The following is an 11,031-nucleotide window of genomic DNA, read 5'->3' on the forward strand; positions in this document are numbered from 1 at the left end:
AGGAACGTGGACTTTTGCAGTCTATGATGATTATCCCATCCCCATGCTGTTGGGGGAAGACTTGGCCAGTCATGTGAAGCGGGCCAAGGGGGTGGGAATGATCACCCGCAGCCAGGCTAAACAAGCCATGACACCTAGCTCTGTTGCGGAAACTTCCATCAGGACCCGGTCAAGGGCGATGGACCTGGACCCCAGGCCAATGTCTGCAACAGCAATAGTGGATCCAGTCCCAGAGCCCCAGATGGAACCAGACCCAGAACCGGAAACAGCGGAACAACCAGCACCAGACCCATTCCAGCACTGAATCCAGTACTTGCAACCCCAACACCAGAGGGCCCCACTGAACCTGAACCGGCAGCAGCCCATAACCCTACACAAGAGGCTCAGCCGGAGCCTGAACCCCAACATAGCGCACCAGTGGAGAGCGGTTCACAGTCAACGGAAACAGCCCCATTACCTGCATCGCTTCCAGAGGGACCAAGCATAGGTCCATAATCCAATGAGGAACTGATGTCTCCAGCATCAAGGGAACAGTTCCAGATCGAACAGGAAGCAGATGAAAGCCTCCAGAGAGCTTGGATGTCCGGCATGGAGCAACCCACCGCCTCTCAGCTCTTCTAATCGATCCAGGTTTGTTGTAGAAAGAGGACTTTTATACAAGGAAACTCTTTCTGGTGAACACCAGGAAGACTGGCTTCCTCAGAGGCAGTTGGTAGTTCCAACTAAGTACCGGGCCAAGCTCTTGAGCTTAGCGCACGATCATCCTAGTGGCCATGCTGGGGTGAACAGGACCAAAGACTGGGGGCGTCATTCCACTGGGAGGGAATGGGCAAGGATGTTTCTACCTATGTCCGGTCTTGTGAAGTATGCCAAAGAGTGGGAAAACCCCAAGACGAGGTCAAAGCCCCTCTCCAGCATCTCCCCATCATTGAAGTTCCATTTCAGCGAGTAGCTGTGGATATTCTGGGTCCTTTTCCGAAAAAGACACCCAGAGGAAAGCAGTACATAGTGACTTTCATGGATTTTGCCACCCGATGACCGGAAGCAGTAGCTGTAAGCAACACCAGGGCTAAAAGTGTGTGCCAGGCACTAGCAGACATTTCTGCCAGGGTAGGTTGGCCCTCCGACATCCTCACAGATGCAGGAACTAATTTCCTGGCAGGAACTATGCAAAACCTTTGGGAAGCTCACGGGGTTAATCACTTGGTTGCCACCCCTTACCACCATCAAACAAATGGCCTGGTGGAGAAGTTTAATGGAACTTTGGGGGCCAGGATATGTAAATTCGTAAATGAGCACTCCAATGATTGGGACCTAGTGTTGCAGCAGTTGCTCTTTGCCTACAGAGCTGTACCACATCCCAGTTTAGGGTTTTCACCATTTGAACTTGTATATGGCCACGAGGTTAAGGGGCCATTACAGTTGGTGAAGCAGCAATGGGAGGGATTTACACCTTCTCCAGGAACTAACATTCTGGACTTTGTAACCAACCTACAAAACACCCTCCAAACCTCTTTAGCCCTTGCTAAAGAAAACTTACAGGATGCTCAAAAAGAGCAAAAAGACTGGTATGATAAACATGCCAGAGAGCGTTCCTTCAAAGTAGGGGACCAGGTCATGGTCTTAAAGGTGCTCCAGGCCCCTAAAATGGAAGCATCGTGGGAAGGGCCATTCACAGTCCCGGAGCACCTGGGAGCTGTTAATTATCTCATAGCATTGCTCACCTCCAACCGAAAGTCTAAGGTGTACCATATTAATTCTCTAAAGCCCTTTTATTCCAGAGAATTAAAGGTTTGTCAGTTTACAGCCCAGGGAGGAGATGACGCTGAGTGGCCTGAAGGTGTCTACTACGAAGGGAAAAGTGCTGGTGGTATGGAAGAGGTGAACCTCTCCATGACCCTTGGGCGTATGCAGCGACAGCAGATCAAGGAGCTGTGCACTAGCTACGCGCCAATGTTCTCAGCCACACCAGGACTGACTGAACAGGTATACCACTCCATTGACACAGGTAATGCTTACCCAATTAAAGTCCAGCCTTACCGGGTGTTTCCTCAAGCTAAAACTGCTATAGACCGGGAGATCCAGGATATGTTACAGATGGGTGTAATCCACCCCTCTGAAAGTGCATAGGCATCTCCCGTGGTTCTAGTTCCCAAACCAGATGGGGAGATATGTTTTTGCATGGACTACCATAAGCTAAATGCTGTAACTCGCCCAGACAACTATCCAATGCCACGCACAGATGAAATAGTTGAGAAGCTGGGACTCGCCCAGTTCATCTCTACCTTGGACTTTTAACCAAGGGGTACTGGCAGGTACCGCTAGATGAATCTGCCAAGCAAAGGTCAGTGTTCATCACACATGTCAGGCTGTATGAATTTAATGTCCTCCCTTTCGGGCTGTGGAATGCACCCGCCACCTTCCAAAGACTTGTAGATGGTCTACTAGCAGGATTAGGAGAATGTGCAGTCGCCTACCTTGACGATGTGGCCATATTTTCGGATTCTTTGGTAGAGAACCTGAAACATCTACAAAAAGTCTTGGAGCGCATAAGGGAGGCAGGACTAACTGTTAAGGCTAAGAAGTGTCAAATAGGCCTCAACAGAGTGATTTACCTTGGACACCAGGTGGGTCAATGAACTATCAGCCCCCTACAGGCCCAAGTGGATGGTATCCAAAAGTGGCCTGTCCCATAGTCAAAGAAACAGGTGCAATCCTTCTTAGGCTTGGCCAGTTATTACAGACGATTTGTACCGCAATACAGCCAAATCGCTGGCCCACTGACAGACCTAACCAAAAAGAAACAGCTAAATGCCGTTGAGTGGACCGAAGAGTGTCAGAAGGTCTTTAACCACCTTATAGCGACACTCACATCTGACACTGTACTAAGGGCCCCAGACTTTGACAAACCGTTCCTAGTAACCACAGATACGTCCGAGCGTGGTGTGGGAGCAGTTTTAATGCAGAAAGGACCTGATCAAGAATTCCACCCTGTAGTGTTTCTCAGAAAGAAGCTGTCTGAGAGGGAAAGAACTAGTCAGTCAGTGAAAAAGAATGTTACGCCATTGTCTATGCCCTCGAAAAGCTACGCCCATATGTTTGGGGACAGCGTTTCCACCTGCAAACCGACCATGCTGCGCTACAGTGGCTTTATACTGCCATGGGAAATAACAAAAAACTTATTCGGTGGAGTTTAGCTTTCCAAGATTTTGATTTCAACATCCAACACATCTCAGGAGCTCCTAACAAAGTGGCTGATGCACTCTCCCGTGACAGTTTCCCAGAATCAACTGGTTAAAATTGTCCTTGAGATGTGGAAAATATTGTTAGTCTTTATGTACTTGGTAGTATATTTAGAGGTGCATGTGTCTTATTAACTCTGTTTGTCCTAGAACTCCAGGAAGAAATCCCAGCCAGCGTTTCACCCTAGCTGAGATTCGGCGGGGGGTGTGTCATAAATATAAAGGGAAGGGTAAACCCCTTTAAAGTACCTCCTGGCCAGAGGAAATATCCTCTCACCTGTAAAGGGTTAAGAAGCTAAAGGTAACCTCACTGGCACCTGACCAAAATGACCAATGAGGAGACAAGATACTTTCAAAAGCTGGGAGGAGGGAGAAAAACAAAGGGTCTGTGTCTGTCTGTATGCTGCTTTTCTCGGGGACAGAACAGGAATGGAGTCTTAGAACTCTTAGTAAGTAATCTAGCTAGATATGTTTTGGATTATGATTTCTTGAAATGGCTGAGAAAAGAACTGTGCTGAAGAGAAAGACTATTCCTGTCTGTGTGTCTTTTTTGGTAACTTAAGGTTTTGCCTAGAGGGATTCTCTATGTTTTGAATCTAATTACTCTGTAAGGTATCTACCATCCTGATTTTACAGAGGGGATTCCTTTACTTCTATTAAAAGTCTTCTTGTAAGAAAACTGAATGCTTTTTCATTGTTCTCAGATCCAAGGGTTTGGGTCTGTGGTCACCTATGCAAATTGGTGAGGATTTTTACCAAACCTTCCCCAGGAACTGGGGTGCAAGGGTTGGGAGGATTTTTGGGGGAAAGACGTGTCCAAACTACATTTTCCAGTAAACCCAGATAAAGTTTGGTGGTGGCGGTGGAAATCCAAGGGCAAAGGGTAAAATTAATTTGTACCATGGGGAAGTTTTAACCTAAGCTGGTAAAAGTAAGCTTAGGAGGTTTTCATGCAGGTCCCCACATCTGTACCCTAGAGTTCAGAGTGGGGAAGGAACCTTGACAGCGTCTTAAAAACCTCTAAGGATGGAGATTCCACCACCTCTCTTGGTAACCCATTCCAGTGTTTCACCACCCTCCTAGTGAAATAGTGTTTCCTAATATCCAATTTAAACCTCCCCCACTGCCATATGAGACCATTGCTCCTTGTTCTGTCATCTACCTCCACTGAAAACAGCCTTGCTTTTTGTAACCCCCCTTCAGGTAGATGAAGGCTGCTATCAAATCCCCCCTCACTCTTTTCCTCTGCAGACTAAATAAGCCCAGTTCTCTCAGCCTCTCCTCATAAGTCATGTGCACCAGCCCCCTAATCATTTTCGTTGTCCTCTGCCGGACTCTTTCCAATTTGTCCATATGCCTTCTGTAGTGGGGTGCCCAAAAGTGGACGCAATACTCCAGGTGTGGCTTCACCAGTGCCGAACACAGAGGAATAATCACTTCCCTCCATTTGCTGGCAATGCTCCTACTAATGCAGCCCAGTATGCTGTTAGCCTTCTTGGCAAAAAGGGCACACTGCTGACTCATATCCAGCTTTCTGTCCACTGTAATCCCCAGGTCCTTTTCTGCAGAACTGCTGCTTAGCCAGTTGGTCCCCAGCCTGTAGCAGTGCACGGGATTCTTCCATCCTAAATGCAGGACTCTGCACTTGTCCTTGTTGAACCTCATCAGATTTCTTTTGGCCCAATCCTCCAATTTGTCTAGGTTACTCTGGACCCTATCCCTACCCTCCAGCATATCTACCTCTCCCCCAGCTTAGTGTCATCTGCGAACTTGCTGAGGGTGCAATCCATCCCATCATCCAGATCACCTTAATGAAGATGTTGAACAAAACCGGGCCCAGAGTGACCACTTGATACTGGCTGCCAACTAGAAATCGAGCCGTTCATCACTCCGCATTGAGCCTGATGATGTAGCCAGCATTCTATCCACCTTATAGTCCATTCATCCAATCCATACTTTTTTAACTTGTTGTACTTGTTTAGTAGTTTGTCATAGAACAATATAAAATGATTTAATTCAGTAGCTTTATTCAAGGCCAATAATGTTGATAATAAAATACCAATTAGCTGTTTACACCTCTGTTCCAGTTCTTGGTTCTTACCTTCTCTTTACTTGCAAGACAACAGGATCACTTAATATGTTGTGTTTCTGTGCAACTGCCAATCATATAGTCAAAACCTATGGTCATTTGCATCATATTACATTTCATTGGGTTCACTTTAAAGATTTGCACTACACATTGACTTCTCAGCACACCAATAGAATGCATTATCTTCTTTAGTATAAAACAGATGCCTTGTTGCAACTTTATTACTATGATATTTATCTATATTGGTAGATATATAATCTTATTGATCAGATCTCAATTTAAAATAGACAGCATGGGCTGGACTATTTGTAATACTCTTTGTGCTCATGTTGCCTTCGCAAAGAAATTGGACTGACCAGTTATAGCAGTAGTTCTCAACCAGGGTTATGTGTACTCCTGGGGTCATGCAGAGGTCTTCCAGGGGGAACATCAACTCATCTAGATATTTGCCTAGTTTTACAACAAACCACATAAAAAGCACTAGCGAAGTCAGTACAAATTAAAATTTCATACAATTACTGGTTTATACTGCTCTATATACTATACACTGAAATGTAAGTACAATATTTATATTCCAATAGATTTATTTTATAATTATATGGTCAAAATGAGACAGTCAGCAATTTTTCAGTACTAGCGTGCTGTGACACTCTTTGTATTTTTATGTCTGATTTTGTAAGCAAATAGTTTTTAAGTGAGGTCAAACTTGGGAGTACGCAAGACAAAACAGACTCCTGAAAGGGGTCCAGTAGTCTGGAAAGACTGGGAGCTGCTGAGTGATAGAAACTTTAGATACCTTTTACTTTTCTATATGGTTTCTTACATTTTAATTGAACCTTTTAGAGCTCTATTTACCTTTTATAACTCTGTACATTATGACAGTGATTCAAATAATAACTTGAATTTGTGTACATGTCTATTACTTAAAAAAAAAAAAAACCTTGTGTTAAAAGACAGTTAAGGTTGCAAAGACAGGCACTCAGGAAGAAGAAGAAGATAGAATTAAGGCTGCACATCCTTAGTTGGTCCCCCTTGTGCATATGCATTATAATAATTATCAAGTTACATGATCACATACTATTTTTTCCATTGGACCCTTGCCTCATTTAGTGCACAAGATGAACAATGCTGACTCAATGGATTCAATATTTTTTGTCATTCAGTGTGTGGCAGTCAGCCTTCTTAACTGCATGCCATCCAGCAGAATTCTTAATTTTCTTTCCAATAACATTTGTAACTGTAATATCTCAGAGCTTCACAAACATGAACATATCTTCGCAACACCTCTGTAAGGTGGAGAGGTATTATTATCCCTATTTACAGATGGGGAACTGTAGGCACAGAGAAATGAAGGCCATAATTATCAACTGTTTACTAATTCTGGATGCCCAACTTGAGAGACCTATGGCCTGATTTTTCAGTGTATTTAGCCTTTTTGTAGCACTTTATCTGTTCCATGGACAGCTTCCATTGATCTCAGCTGCAGTTGTGATTGGTCAGCACTCCTACAAATCTGACACCAGGTATCTCAAGTTGGGCACCCTGAAAATAAGAAACACACAATCAGTGGCCACCTATGAGGAAGAGTTTTGGTTTAAGTGACTTGCCCAGCATTTCATAGGAAATGTGTGTCAGAGGCAGGGGTGGAATCCAGTCCTCCAGGGCAGAATGTAACTACCTAAAACCACAAAGCTAATCCTTGCTCTTCCTGCAGTCTCCTGCCTCATTTGCAGCACACCTTTCAATTTCTGCAACAAGCAAGCCAAGGGCCCTATGGACAACAGTCTCCTTCACTACACAACCATAATTCATTCCCCAAACGCCATCCATCCTGTTCACTGAATGCGGCAGAGATCCAGGTGGGGAAAATAGTAGATGATCCTACAGATAAAGACTATATTATAATAATGCCTATGCACAAAAGGGTCCAAATTAAGACAAAGTGAATTAATAGGGTGCATTAATTGGTTACTAGGTATGAGGGCAGTAAATAACAGTTCATGAAAAGAAAAATTCACAAACTCCAGTTTTGGGTTTTTCACATATTTCTAATTGTATCAAACCATCTTGTAATGAGAAATGTCACAAATATACTATGTTTCCCCATATTGTTCTTTGTTTGCAGAAGAAAAGATTAATTTGATTCAGCAAAATTCTAAGTTAAAAAAGGATTTATGCAAGGTTGAATTGCCTGTGATCTTTGTGAAAAATCTGATGTCCTAGATTCTTTGATTCTGTGATAATTTGGATTTGTGATGTAAACTCAAAATCGTAATCAATAGCACACTGCAGACTAATCATACATGGTAATGATTTCTTGCATTACAAGTATACATGAAATTATGAGCATTTTGGAGAGAGAAAGAGAGAGAGAAGTGTGATAGGCAGCTAAATGTAGATAAGTGTACATTCCTTATAAGTAAATATGGAGAGTTTTAAATGTCAACTGGAAATAAGATTATTTGCTGGTCAAATGCTCTGTGTTATAACAAATTAGCATATTAAAGCCAGGGGATATTTATATTTAAAAACATTCTAAGACTCATAGAACTGGAAGGGACCTCGAGAGGTCATCAAATCCAGTCCCCTGCACTCATAGTACGACCAGCACCATCTATAACATCCCTGACAGGTGTTTGTCTAACCTGCTCTTAAAAATCTCCAATGATGGAGATTCCACAACCTCTCTAGGCAATTTATTCCAGTGCTTAACCACCCTGACAGTTAGGAAGTTTTTCCTAATGTCTGACCTAAACCTCCCTTGCTGCAATTTAAGTCCATTGCTTCTTGTCCTGTCATCAGAGGTTAAGGAGAATAATTTTTCTCCCTCCTCCTTGTAACAACATTTTAGATATTCGTAAATTGTTATCATGTCCCCTCTCTGTCTTCTCTTCTCCAGACTAAACAAACCTTATTTTTTCAAACTTCCCTCATAGGTCATGCTTTTCAGGCCTCTAATCATCCTTGTTGCTCTTCTCTGGACTTTTCCTAATTTGTCCACCTCCTTCCTGAAATTTGGCACCCAGAACTGGACACAATACTCCAGTTGAGGCCTAAGAAGTAGTGTAGTCATTGGATATGAAGACAGGTATGCAGATTTGTAAATAATATAAATCTGTAGGTAAGTGTGAACTCAGAGTTAAGCAGTTCCCTGTAGTAGGTTTTCTACTGGTAAGTTCCCTGTACTAGCTTTTCTATTGGTAAGTTGCTCTAGCAGAAAACCAATTACTATATTACAGTCTGTATCTATTTGAGAGGTTTTTCCTATTTTTAATTCAATTGGAGTTTGTGCTCTGTCCTGGTGATGTATTAGTGGATCTCAAGCACTGCGTCATGCACCCCATATAAACAGACTCTCAGGGTATGTCTGCATTACAAAATTAGGTCGAATTTATAGAAGTCAGTTTTTTAGAAATCATTTTTATATATTCGAGTGTGTGTGTCCCCACAGAAAAATGCTCTAAGAGCATTAAGTGCATTAACTCAGTGGAGTGCTTCCACAGTACCGAGGCAAGTGTCGACTTCCGGAGTGTTGCACTGTGGGTAGCTATCCCACAGTTCCCGCAGTCTCCGCTGCCCATTGGAATTCTGGGTTGAGATCCCAATGCCTGATGGAGCTAAAACATTGTCGCGGGTGGTTCTGGGTACATATCGTCAGGCCCCCATTCCCTCCCTCCCTCTGTGAAAGCAGCAGCAGACGATCGTTTTGCACCTTTTTTCTTGAGTTACCTGTGCAGACGCCATACCACGGCAAGCATGGAGCCCGCTCAGGTAACCATCACCGTATGTCTCCTGGGTGCTGGCAGACGTGGTACTGCATTGCTACACAGCAGCAGCAACCCCTTGCCTTGTGGCAGCAGACCGTACAATGGGACTGGTAGCCATCATCGTCATGTCCGAGGTGCTCCTGGCCACGTCGGCCTGGAGCGTCTGGGCAGACATGGGTGCAGGGACTACATTAGAAGTGACTTGACCAGATCATTTTCTTTAGTCCTGCAGTCAGTCCTATTGAACCATCTTATGGTGAGCAGGCAGGTGATACGGATTGCTAGCAGTCCTATTGTACCATCTTCTGCCGAGCAGCCATGAGATGTGGATGGCTTGCAGTCTTTCTGCACCGTCTGCTGCCAGCCAAAGATGTAAAAGATAGATGGAGTGGATCAAAACAAGAAATAGACCAGATTTGTTTTGTACTTATTTGCTTCCCTCCCTCCCATCTAGGGGACTCATTCCTCTAGGTCACACTGAAGTCACTCACAGAGAAGGTGCAGTGAGGTAAATCTAGCCATGTTATCAATCAGAGGCCAGTCAAACCTGCTTGTTCCAATAAGAACAATTACTTAGGTGCACCATTTCTTATTGGAACCCTCCGTGAATTCCTGCCTGAAATACTCCTTGATGTAAAGCCACCCCCTTTGTTGATTTTAATTTCCTGTAAGCCAACTCTGTAAGCCATGTCATCAGTCGCCCCTCCCTCCTTCAGAGCAATGGCAGACAATCGTTCCACGACTTTTTTCTGTGTGGACGCCATACCAAGGCAAGCATGGAGGCTGCTCAGCTCACTTTGGCAATTAGGAGCACATTAAACACCACATGCATTATCCAGCAGTATATGCAGCACCAGAAGCTGGCAGAGCAATACCGGGCGAGGAGGCAACGTCTGCGTGGTCACGTGAGTGATGAGGACATGGACACAGATTTCTCTGAAAGCATGGGCCCTGCCAATGCAGGCATCATGGTGCTAATGGGTCAGGTTCATGCGGTGGAACGCCGATTCTGGGCTCGGGAAACAAGCGCAGACTGATGGGACCGCATAGTGTTGCAGGTCTGGGATGATTCCCAATGGCTGCGAAACTTTCGCATGCATAAGGGCACTTTCATGGAACTTTGTGACTTGCTTTCCCCTGCCCTGAAGCGCATGAATACCAAGATGAGAGCAGCCCTCACAGTTGAGAAGCGAGTGGCGATAGCCCTGTGGAAGCTTGCAACGCCAGACAGCTACCGGTCAGTTGGGAATCAATTTGGAGTGGGCAAATCTACTGTGCTGGGTGCTGTGATGCAAGTAGCCCACGCAATCAAAGATCTGCTGATATCAAGGGTAGTGACCCTGGGAAATGTGCAGGTCATAATGGATGGCTTTGCTGCAATGGGATTCCCTAACTGTGGTGGGGCCATAGACAGAACCTGTCAAGGTTCCTCCCCGACTCTGAACTCTAGGGTACAGTTGTGGGGACCTGCATGAAAACCTCCTAAGCTTACTTTTACCAGCTTAGGTTAAAACTTCCCCAAGGTACAAATTAATTGTATCCTTTGTCCTTGGAATTTTTTCCACTGCCACCACCAAACTCTAACTGGGTTTACTGGGAAATGTAGTTTGGACACGTCTTTCCCCCCAAAATCCTCCCAACCCTTGCACCCCACTTCCTGGGAAAGGTTTGGTAAATATCCTCACCAATTTGCATAGATGACCACAGACCCAAACCCTTGGATCTGAGAGCAATGAAATAGCATTCAGTTTTCTTACAAGAAGACTTTTAATAGAAATAGAAGTAAATAGAAGTAAAGAAATCCCCTCTGTAAAATCAGGATGGTAGATACCTTACAGAGTAATTAGATTCAAAACATAGAGAATCCCTCTAGGCAAAACCTTAAGTTAAAAAAAAAGACACACAGACAGAAATAGTCATTGTATTCAGCACA

This window comes from Eretmochelys imbricata, chromosome 6 (assembly GCF_965152235.1).
Source record: "Eretmochelys imbricata isolate rEreImb1 chromosome 6, rEreImb1.hap1, whole genome shotgun sequence".
Lineage (NCBI taxonomy): Eukaryota > Metazoa > Chordata > Testudines > Cheloniidae > Eretmochelys > Eretmochelys imbricata.